This window comes from Gossypium arboreum, chromosome 12 (genome assembly GCF_025698485.1).
Source record: "Gossypium arboreum isolate Shixiya-1 chromosome 12, ASM2569848v2, whole genome shotgun sequence".
Classification (NCBI taxonomy): Eukaryota; Viridiplantae; Streptophyta; class Magnoliopsida; order Malvales; family Malvaceae; genus Gossypium; species Gossypium arboreum.
Window position 1 is genome coordinate 64,099,772 of NC_069081.1, and position 11,694 is coordinate 64,111,465.

The following is an 11,694-nucleotide window of genomic DNA, read 5'->3' on the forward strand; positions in this document are numbered from 1 at the left end:
AGGAAGGAGTTCTTGCTCATGTTTGGTTTGGAAGAGGATTAGGAAGAGGTTTGGCCATACTCGTATCTAGATTAAGGTATGTTTGAGGTTGTGCCATGAGATTCATGCATGTTTTAGTTGCTAGCTTGAGTTCTAATTAGCCCATGGTTCAAATCTTTGCTATGTAATGGGGATGATATTCGCCAAGGTGGATTTTGTGTTAATGCCATTGCATGCTAAATATGAAGCTTGATAATGATACATGTGATGGTGGATTGATGACTCTTGGATTTTCTTTTTAGCATTTTTGAGTGAGACATTAAGTTCTTTGTTTAACAATGACCAAAATTGAAATGGTATGGTGTTGTGATGTATTCGGCCATGGTATATCCATAAGTATGATTTATGCTTATTGCATGGTAGGTAAGATTTGTGTTTTGGATTTATGTTCATGTTTAGTTATAATCAATTTTGAGATTCGGCTCTTGCACATATATATATGTTTGCACATGACGTATTGGTATGACATATACAATATCTCAAGGTATATACTTACATATGATGGTGTTTCGGTTATGGAGTACATGATGGATGCGTATTGAGTTATAATATGTAATGCATTAGTTAGTAAAAGGTATGCCATTTGTGTGTGGTATTGAGTATATAATTGGCCTCAACATAGACATGCATAATCGGCCACATGAATGAGTACATAGGTTGATGTGTTGTTCGGCCATAGGTAAGCATGTTGAAGGCTTTATCTTGACCTAGAAAATTTGGCTAAGGAGAGTACTAACTAATGTGTTGAGTTTGATTCATGATTCCGTACATATGTGACTTTAATGTCTAATGAATATATGTGGGCTAAGTACCTTGAGTTCCTCTTTTCGATGCTCAAATGATTAAATCAATTTATTTGTTAAATTAAGCTCAAGAGCAAAGGGGAACTAAATCCAATAAAGGGAAGGAAAAGTGGTTGAATAGCCATCGAATCGCTCGACAACATCCGAGGTAAGTTTTCGAGTAATGGAACTTAAATTATGATTCGATTAGATTATGTCTTAAGTAAATCAAAATCATGCTCTTTGTATGTGGCTATTGAGCCGAAATTGTAAATATGATAAGTGTCTTGTGTTGAGCTTTGGTAATAAAAATGAAATATGGAAGTGTCATGATTTATTGATATATGTGTGCATGGTTCTTCGAATGATGTCCGGGCTAAGTCCCGAAGGCTTTGTGCTAAGTGACTATATCCGGACTAAGATCCCAAGGCATTTGTGCGAAGTTACTAAATCCGGGTTAAGTCCCGAAGGCATTTGTGCGAGCTACTATAACCGGCTATGTCCTGAAGGTATTTGAACGAGTAGCTATGTCCGGTTAAACTCCGAAGGTACGTGATTCGGGAATGAATGAACTTGCTGTAAAAATTTCAGTTAATACGCTTGTGAAATCCCAACAATGAGGTATGTTTCGTATGTGCTTTGAATTAGTTGAGCCCTTACAAATAAGTATTCGCTCAGTTGATAAACGAACTACCGGCCTTTGGCTAAGTAGATCTTTTGTGTATGAACATAAGGGTTGGTAATGTGAAGTAAGTATGATATTGAGAATTTGTGCATATGAAATTATCCGTTTAGCTATATGAATGCTATGCTTTTGTTGTGCCGAATCCTTGCTCAAAACTTACTAAGCATAAATTGCTTACTCCGTTTCTTTGTTTCTCTGTTTTATAGATTTTGGCTCGTCACCACGGACTCGGGATTTTTGGAAGTCGAAGTCTCCCACACTATCAAAGCCCCTTTGGTAAAATTTTGGTTGAACTTTGAAATGGCATGTACAGACTACCCTTTTGTTGTTGGTCATGTACCCATGGATTTTGTGTAAATTTGGATAGCCATGCGAAAATGGCTTATATATCGTTTTAGCATAGTACTATAATCATTTTGTATGTTGATCACTAAGAGGTATGGAAATGTTTGGAAACGATTAGCCATTGGAATGGTTAATCATGATTATACTTTGTGCTATGTATGCAAAAAGGGCTAATTGAATCATGGAAACTATGAAATAGGTAAAGTCTACCTTAAAGGCAGGTGCTGACAGCAGCAGCGATGTGGATGTGAAAAATCACTAAAAATAGTAGGAATGGAATTAAATAGTGAATAAATTATTTAAATGAACCTTGATGAATTTACTTTCATATGGAAGAAACGAAACTGTCATATGAGTTGTATGTTATGAGATATTTAGGTTTTCGTGAAACAGGGCTAGAACGGTTTCTGGATTCCCTGTTCCAACTTTGGAAATTCATTATAAATTAACCAGAGATAATTATGAGCCATGCCATATATTTATAGATTCCTGTTTGAGTCTAGTTTCTATAGAAACAAACGGAATCAGTATTGAAGCCCTGTACAAGGAGATATCCAAGTCGTAATACGCGAAGGTCAGTGTAGTCGATCCCTGTAACATGGGAGAATTTAACTAATAAACTGTACTAATTGGCCCAACCAAAAATCCTAGAAAAACATTTTTATATGCATATATGAGTCTAGTTTTAGGGAAAAATCACGAAACTGATTTTCAAGTTGTGGAACTCAAGATATGATTTTTAAGGTGACAGTGACACAGTTAGCCAGCTGTCTGGAATTTTTTAAATGGACTGTAAAAATAAATATATTATATCTGTTAGCACCTCGTGTTCGACTCCGGCCACGGTCTCGGGTACGGGGTGTTACAATTAAATTGGTATCAAAGCTACGGTTTAGTCGATTCTATGACTACCGTAATGCGTTGGGTTTAGCTATACATGCCATTTTATGTGATTATTTGATAGTGTGGTGATTTCTGACATTTGCAAATGTGCTTATTTATAGTAATGGATCCCGATCCCGACCGAGCGGTAGTGATGATCTTGAGAGTGTAGCGTCGCTCCCAAGACAAGGGACAGCTCGGCGGACTCTTAACCTATTGCTAGTAATCCGAATGATGAAGCTAGACAAGCTTTCTATAGCGTAATGAATGATTGGTTCAACCAATACATTCAAACTAATATGGCTGTTCCACAACCTCCATTCCCGACTAATACCAGCCCCGCACCTACAATACCTCCGATAACTGACCAAATAAGATCAAATAAGCCCCCAGTTGACAGAATCCGAAAACACGGGGCTACTGAATTTAAAGCTACGGACAGCGATGATGCCGAGCAAGCTGAATTTTGGTTGGACAACACTATCCGGGTACTCGACGAGCTATCTTGCACACCCGATAGTGCCTAAAGTGTACTATCTCCTTGCTACGTGATTCTGCCTACTATTGGTGGAATACGTTGACTTCTGTTGTGCCTAGACAGCAAGTAACTTGGGAGTTTTTTGAAACCGAGTTTCGGAAAAAGTATATCAGTCAAAGATTCATTGACCAAAAACGGAAGGAATTTCTTGAACTCAAACAAGGTTCCATGTCGGTTACACCGACTATGAACGAAAATTTGTGAGGCTTAGCCAGATGCAGCGAGAATGCATTTCTTGAAGTCGTGATGTGTAAACGCTCAAGATGGATGAATGATGATATAAAGTTGTATGTTGGCATTTTAGAAATCAGAGAATTTGTGGTGCTTGTCGAGCGAGCTTGCAAAGCCGAGGAGCTCAGTAAGGAGAAAAGGAAAGCTGATGTAGGGGCAAAGGAGTTTCGTAAGAGATCATTGGGAAAGCCCTTTCAACAGTCATCGAAGAAATTTAGAGATGATCTAGGCCGATCTAGAGACACTTCAGGCTTTTCTAGACGAGATCGCGATCGACCCCCTGTGAGCACACGAGTCACTTCGATCGCTAGTGTTGGAAATGATCGTCGAGACAGAGCGGAGTGCCAGTATTGTGGTAAATGGCATTCGGGGAGTTGTAGATTCCATGACCGCTCCTGTTACAAGTGCGGATCAGTTGACCACTTCATTAAAGATTGCCCGAGGTTGTCTGAACAGAATGTAAATTAGAGTGGGAAACCGGGTGCTACCACTGCTCGAGGTAGACCATTTAGAAATACGGGCAATGCTCGTGGTGGTCAGAGAGGATCTAGAGATGCTACGACCAGATCCGAGGCTCGCGCTCCTGCTAGGGCTTATACCATACGCCAGACGCGAGGATGCTTCCTCGCCGGATGTTATTACTGGGTACTTTCACTCTCTTTGATACTAATGTGATTGCTTTGATTGACCCCGGTTCTACTCATTCTTATATATGCGAAACCTTAGCATCCAAAGAAGACTCTACCTATTGAGTCTCATCGAGTTCGTAATTCGGTGTCAAGTCCTTTGGGTCGTTACGTGCTTGTCGACAAAGTGTGTAAGAAATGTCCCTAGTAATTCGAGGTTCTGCTTTTCCGCGGACTTGATGCTTTTTTCGCTTGATGAATTTGATGTTATTCTTGGTTTGGATTGGTTGACCGTGCATGATGCAGTTGTGAATTGCAAAAGCAAGACTATGGATTTGAGGTGCTAAATAACGAGATGATCCGAGTTGAGTCTACGGACTTAAAGGGTTGCCACCGTAATATCATCAATGTTGGCCCGTAAATATGTAAGAAAGGGTGCGAAGCATACCTTGCGTATGTACTTGATGATAAGGAGTTAGAAATAAAACCGAATGCGCGGTGGTTTGTGAATACCGGATGTTTTCCCAAGAATTACCGGGTTTGCCACTGTTCGGAGATAGAGTTTGGTATTGAACTTGTACCTGGGACTATGCTGATTTCGATAGCTCCGTATCGTATGGCACCAACCGAGTTAAAAGAGTTGAAAGCTTAGTTGCGTGAATTGACGACAGAGGTTTCGCTCGACCAAGTTTCTCACCTTGGGGTGCACCAAGATTGTTTGTGAAAAGAAGGACGGAACCATGAGGTTGTGCATTGACTATCGTCACCGAATAAAGTGACGATAAAGAATAAATATCCGTTATCGCGTATTGATGATTTGTTTGATCAACTAAAGGAGCCTCAATGTTTTCAAAGATAGATTTGAGATCGGGTTATTATCGATTATGGATTCGAGATTCGGATGTACCCAAACCGCTTTCGTAACGAGGTACGGTCACTACGAGTTCTTAGTGATGCCGTTCGGGCTCACTAATGCCCTCGCGGTATTTATGGATTTGATGAATCGGATCTTGACAAGATTTGGACCGGTTCGTAGTTGTGTTCATTGTTGACATCTTGGTCTATTCAAGAGATGATACCGAACATGCTTAACACCTGAGATTAGTGTTGCAAATTTTACGGGATAAGCAGTTATATGCTAAGTTCAGCAAGTGTGAGTTCTGGTTAAGAGAGGTTAGCTTCTTGGGTAATGTGGTATCTGCATCGGGTATTCGAGTCGACCCGAGCAAAATTTCAGCCATACTTAACTAGAAGCCTCCGAGAAATATTACTGAGGGTCGGAGCTTTTTGGGACTTGCCGATTACTACCGACGGTTTGTAAAAGGTTTCTCGATGATAGCCACACCCATGACGAAGCTACTTCAAAAGATGTTAAGTTCGAATGGACGGAAAAATGTCGTAAAAGTTTTGATCAATGAAAACTTATTTTACTGAAGCTCAATTTTAGTGCATTTTAATCGTGCAAAGAGTTTGTCATCTATAGTGACGCCTCCCTACTTGGGTTAGGTTGCGTATTGATGCAAGAAGGTCGAGTTGTGGCCTATGCGTCGAGACAATTAAAGCCACATGAGAAACCTATGATCTCGAATTAGCTGCCATCGTATTTGCCTTGAAAATATGGCAACATTACTTATTTGGTGAGAAGTGCCATGTATTTTCGGATCACAAAAGTCTCAAATATTTGATGACTCAAAGAGACTTGAATCTGCGACAAAGACGTTGGCTCGAGTTGTTAAAAGACTATGAGCTTGTCATTGATTATCACCCGGGAAGGCTAATGTGGTTGCGGACGCCTTAAGCCGGAAATCACTGTTTGCTTTACGAGTGATGAATGTACACTTGTCTATTCTACCCGACAATGTGTTAGTAGCCGAATTAAAGGCCAAACCATTATTGATTCATCAAATTCGTGAAGCTCAGAAAGTCGACGATGAGTTGGTTGCAAGACGAGCTGAATGTGTTCTGAATGTGGAATCGGAGTTTCAAATTGATGATGACGATTGTTTGAGGTACGAAATCGGTTGTGTGTTCCAAGAAATTCAGAACTCATTTCGATGATTCTGAACGAAGCTCATTGTAGCCGAATGTCAATTCACCCGGGGAGTACGAAAATGTACAACGATCTGAGACGTTAGTTTTGGTGGCATGGTATGAAACGAGACATTTTCGATTTTGTTTCGAAGTGTTTAATATGTTAGCAAGTAAAGGCGGAACATCAAGTGCCTATGGGTTTACTTCAGCCGATCATGATACCTGAATGGAAATGGGAACGAGTCACGATGGATTTTGTATCTGGGTTGCCAGTGTCGGCAAGTAAGAAAGATGCGATTTGGGTCGTTGTTGATAGACTGACTAAGTCGGCTCACTTTATCCCCGTACGCACGGATTTTTCATTTGATAAACTAGCCGAATTGTATGTTTCTCAAATTGTGAGATTACACGGGGTACCTATTTCTATTGTGTCGGATAGAGATCCGAGATTCACCGCACGATTTTAGAAGAAATTGCAAGAAGCTTTGGGCACCAAGTTGCATTTTAGCACCGCTTTTCACCCCCAAACCGATGGTCAATCCGAGCGGAAAATTCAGATACTTGAGGATATGTTGAGATGTTGCATCCTCGAGTTCAGCGGTTCGTGGGAGCGGTATTTACCTTTGATTAAATTTGCTTACAACAATAGTTTTCAATCAAGTATTAAGATGGCACCTTACGAGGCCTTGTACGGGCGTAAATGTCGTACACCATTGTTTTGGACTGAGCTCGGTGAAAGTAAAATTTTCGGAGTTGATTTGATTAAAGATGCTGAACGGAAAGTAAAAGTAATCCGTGAAAGTCGAAGGCGCCACAGATCGCCGTAAGTCGACGCGGATCTCAAACGAAAAGACATTGAGTATCAGGTGGGAGACAAAGTGTTTCTTAAAGTTTCACCTTGGAAAAAGATACTCAGATTTGGGCGTAAGGGCAAATTGAGTCCGAGGTTCATCGGGCCATATGAAATATCCGAACGAGTCGGTCCAGTTGCGTATCGATTGATTTTGCCCCCTGAACTTGAAAACATTCACGACGTCTTTCATGTTTCGATGTTTCGACGCTATAGATCTGATCCATCGCACATAATTAGTCCATCAGAGGTCGAAATTCAAGCCAATATGAGTTATAAAGAAGAACTGATTCGTATCCTAGCTCGTGAAGTGAAGGAGTTGCGAAACAAAAAGGTTCCGTTAGTAAAAGTGTTATGGCTCAAACACGGGATGGAAGAAGCTACTTGGGAACCCGAGAACTCTATGAAAAAGCGATACCCAAACCTATTTACCGGTAAGATTTTCGGGGACAAAAATTTCTTAAGTGGGGGAGAGTTGTGACAGCCCAAAATTGACCCTAGTCGGGAAGTGGTTTCGGGACCGCTAAATCGAGTCACCGAAATGTTTGAACATAATATTTATTGTCTAGAATATGTAATTATGAATGTGTGAAAATTTCAAGTTTCGATTTAGTCGATTGTATGTGAATTCAGTTAGTAGGACTTGTGTGACACTTTTGAAATGTGATAGGCTAATCTATAAGGACCTAATAGTGCATGTAATCAAAAGGAGGACTTGCATGTCAAATTTCCCCCTAATTGCTAGTGGCCGCCATGACAAAGATCGATGGGCAAAACATGTCATAAAACATGTTGTGACAATGGTGTATGTTAGGAAAAAATAAAATAAGGAGTATGGGTAATAAAGAAATGGGAAAAAAAAGAATGGTGTGAGTGTTTCCCCCCCCCATTGCCGTGAGTTGAAGAAAAGAGAAAAAAAAAATTTGTTCATCCTTTTTCATTTCTTTTGGCCGAAAATTCTAAGGAAGAAGGAAGGAGTTCTTGCTCATGTTTTGTTTGGAAGAGGATTAGGAAGAGGTTTGGCCATACTCGTATCTAGATTAAGGTATGTTTGAGGTTGTGCCATGAGATTCATGCATGTTTTTAGTTGCTAGCTTGAGTTCTAATTAGCCCATGGTTCAAATCTTTGCTATGTCATGGGGATGATATTCGGCCAAGGTGGATTTTGTGTTAATGCCATTGCATGCTAAATATGAAGCTTGATAATGATACATGTGATGGTGGATTGATGACTATTGGATTTTCTTTTTAACATTTTTGAGTGAGACATTAAGTTCTTTGTTTAACCATGACCAAAATTGAAATGGTATGGTGTTGTGATGTATTCGGCCATGGTATATCCATAAGTATGATTTATGCTTATTGCATGGTAGGTAAGATTTGTGTTTTGGATTTATGTTCATGTTTAGGTATAATCAATTTTGAGATTCGGCTCTTGCACATATATATATATATATGTTTGCACATGACGTATTGGTATGACATATACAATATCTCAAGGTATATACTTACATATGATGGTGTTTCGATTATGGAGTACAAGATGGATGCGTATTGAGTTATAATATGTAATGCATTAGTTAGTAAAAGGTATGCCATTTGTGTGTGGTATTGAGTATATAATTGGCCTCAACATAGACATGCATAATCGGCCACATGAATGAGTACATAGGTTGATGTGTTGTTCGCCATAGGTAAGCATGTTGAAGGCTTTATCTTGACTTAGAAAATTCGCTAAGGAGAGTACTAACTAATGTGTTGAGTTTGATTCATGATTCCGTACATATGTGACTTTAATGTCTAATGAATATATGTGGGCTAAGTACCTTGAGTTCCTCTTTTCGATGCTCAAATGATTAAATCAATTTATTTGTTAAATTAAGCTCAAGAGCAAAGGGAACTAAATCCAATAAAGGGAAGGAAAAGTGGTCGAATAGCCATCGAATCGCTCGACAACATCCGAGGTAAGTTTTCGAGTAATGGAACTTAAATTATGATTCGATTAGATTATGTCTTAAGTAAATCAAAATCATGCTCTTTGTATGTGGCTATTGAGCGAAATTGTAAATATGATAAGTGTCTTGTGTTGAGCTTTGGTAATAAAATGAAATATGGAAGTGTCATGATTTATTGATATATGTGTGCATGGTTCTTGAATGATGTCCGGCTAAGTCCCGAAGGCTTTGTGCTAAGTGACTATATCCGGACTAAGATCCGAAGGCATTTGTGCGAGTTACTAAATCCGGGTTAAGTCCCGAAGGCATTTGTGCGAGCTACTATAACCGGGCTATGTCCCGAAGGTATTTGAACAAGTAGCTATGTCCGGTTAAACTCCGAAGGTATGTGATTCGGGAATGAATGAACTTGCTGTAAAAATTTCAGTTAATACGCTTGTGAAATCCCAACAATGAGGTATGTTTCGTATGTGCTTTGAATTAGTTGAGCCCTTACAAATAAGTATTCGTCAGTTGATAAACGAACTACTAGGCCTTTGGCTAAGTAGATCTTTTGTGTATGAACATAAGGGTTGGTAATGTGAAGTAAGTATGATATTGAGAATTTGTGCATATGAAATTATCCGTTTAGCTATATGAATGCTATGCTTTTGTTGTGCTGGAATCCCTTGCTCAAAACTTACTAAGCATAAATTGCTTACTCCATTTCTTTGCTTCTCTGTTTTATAGATTTTGGCTAGTCAGCTCTCGGACTCGGGATTTTTGGAAGTCGAAGTCTCCCACACTATCAAAGTCCACTTTTGGTACAATTTTGGTTGAACTTTGAAATGGCATGTATAGGACTACCCTTTTTGTTGTTGGTCATGTACTCATGGATTTTGTGTAAATTTGGATAGCCATGCGAAAATGGCTTATATACGTTTTTAGCATAGTACTATAATCGTTTTGTCTGTTGATCACTAAGAGGTATGGAAATGTTTGGAAACGATTAGCCATTGGAATGGTTAATCATGATTATACTTTGTGCTATGTATGCAAAAAGGGCTAATTGAATCATGGAAACTATGAAATAGGTAAAGTCTACCTTAAAGACAGTCTTGACTTGACAAAGAGCGAGGTGGATGTGAAAAATGACTAAAAATAGTAGGAATGGAATTAAATAGTGAATAAATTATGTAAATTGACCTTGATGAATCTACTTTCATATGGAAGAAACGAAACGGTCATATGAGTTGTATGTTATGAGATATTTAGGTTTTCGTGAAACAGGGCCAGAATGGTTTCTGGATTCCCTGTTCCGACTTTGGAAATATATTATAAATTAACCAGAGATAATTAGGAGTCATGCCATATATGTATAGATTATTTTTTTAGTCTAGTTTCTATAGAAACAAACGGCATCAGTATTGAAGCCCTGTACATGGAGATATCCTAGTCGTAATGTGCGAAGGTCAGTGTAGTCGATCCCTGTAACATGGGAGAATTTAACTAATAAACTGTACTAATTGGCCCGACCAAAAATTCTAAAAAAAATTTGTAGATGCATATATGAGTCTAGTTTCAGGGAAAAATCACGAAACTGATTTTCAAGTTGTGGAACTCAAGATATGATTTTTAAGGTGACAGTGACATAGTTAGCCAGCTGTCTAGAATTTTTTAAATGGACTGTAAAAATAAATATATTATGTCTGTTAGCACCTCGTGTTCGACTCCGGCCACGGTCTCGGGTACGGGGTGTTACACTTAACCACTAAAACAAGCCTTCATTAACGAAATTTACATGCACAACAAAATATTATAAGCTGCCTTCAGCCACTCCCATGCTCAAGGCCCAAAACTTCTAGGCCCAAATTCAGGTTGTTACAACTCTAACTCCCTTAAAGAAATTTTGTCCTCGAAATTTCCATCTAGCAGGGTAGTCGTGTAACATCTACCCCACTACACTACCACTGCTCACTCTGATCCTACTATCACTTTCACACTTCAACTAGAACTTGAAACATCTCATACATACAGCACTTATTCATTGAAGCAGACACATATTTATCACACATATATACAATTTCTATATCCAAACATCACATCCACATAAAATAAATACCAAATTTAAATTCAGACCAATATATAAGGAATCCACAGTATTTCAATTTTTAAACAGAAAAAAGTATTTAGAAGACTTACAGATTCGGTGCTTGAGACTCGGTGTGCCACACTTTTTAAGAGAAATACTTCAAACAGACCACATGGTTAAAAATAATTTTCTGAAATTCAACCTTTGAAAACCCAATCCACAGCCGAGTTGTTGCAACCCAGGCTCTGATACCACTAAATATAACACCTCAAACTCGGCCTGGAAGTTTGGCTCGAATCTGGCGTGTCACATTGAAGTGTTTTTTGAAAACCATGTTTCCATTAAAAACCCTTCTTAATAATTAAAAACTTATACCCTTTTTAAACCTTGTTAGAAAACCTCAGTTGAATAACATTCTTAACAACTTTGTAAAAATCTTGGCAGTTGCAGAAGTTTAATTTAAAAATAATTACGGATACGTGATGTTTTGAACAACAGTAGTTGTAACATCCTGATTTTGGGCTTAGTCGGAACAGTGGTTTCGGGACCACAAATCCGATGAGAAAGTGAGTGTAAAATCAATATGAATGTTTGTTACTTGAAATGAATGACATGATTGAAATATGATTGCTATGATGAAAACTGTGTTACATGTATAT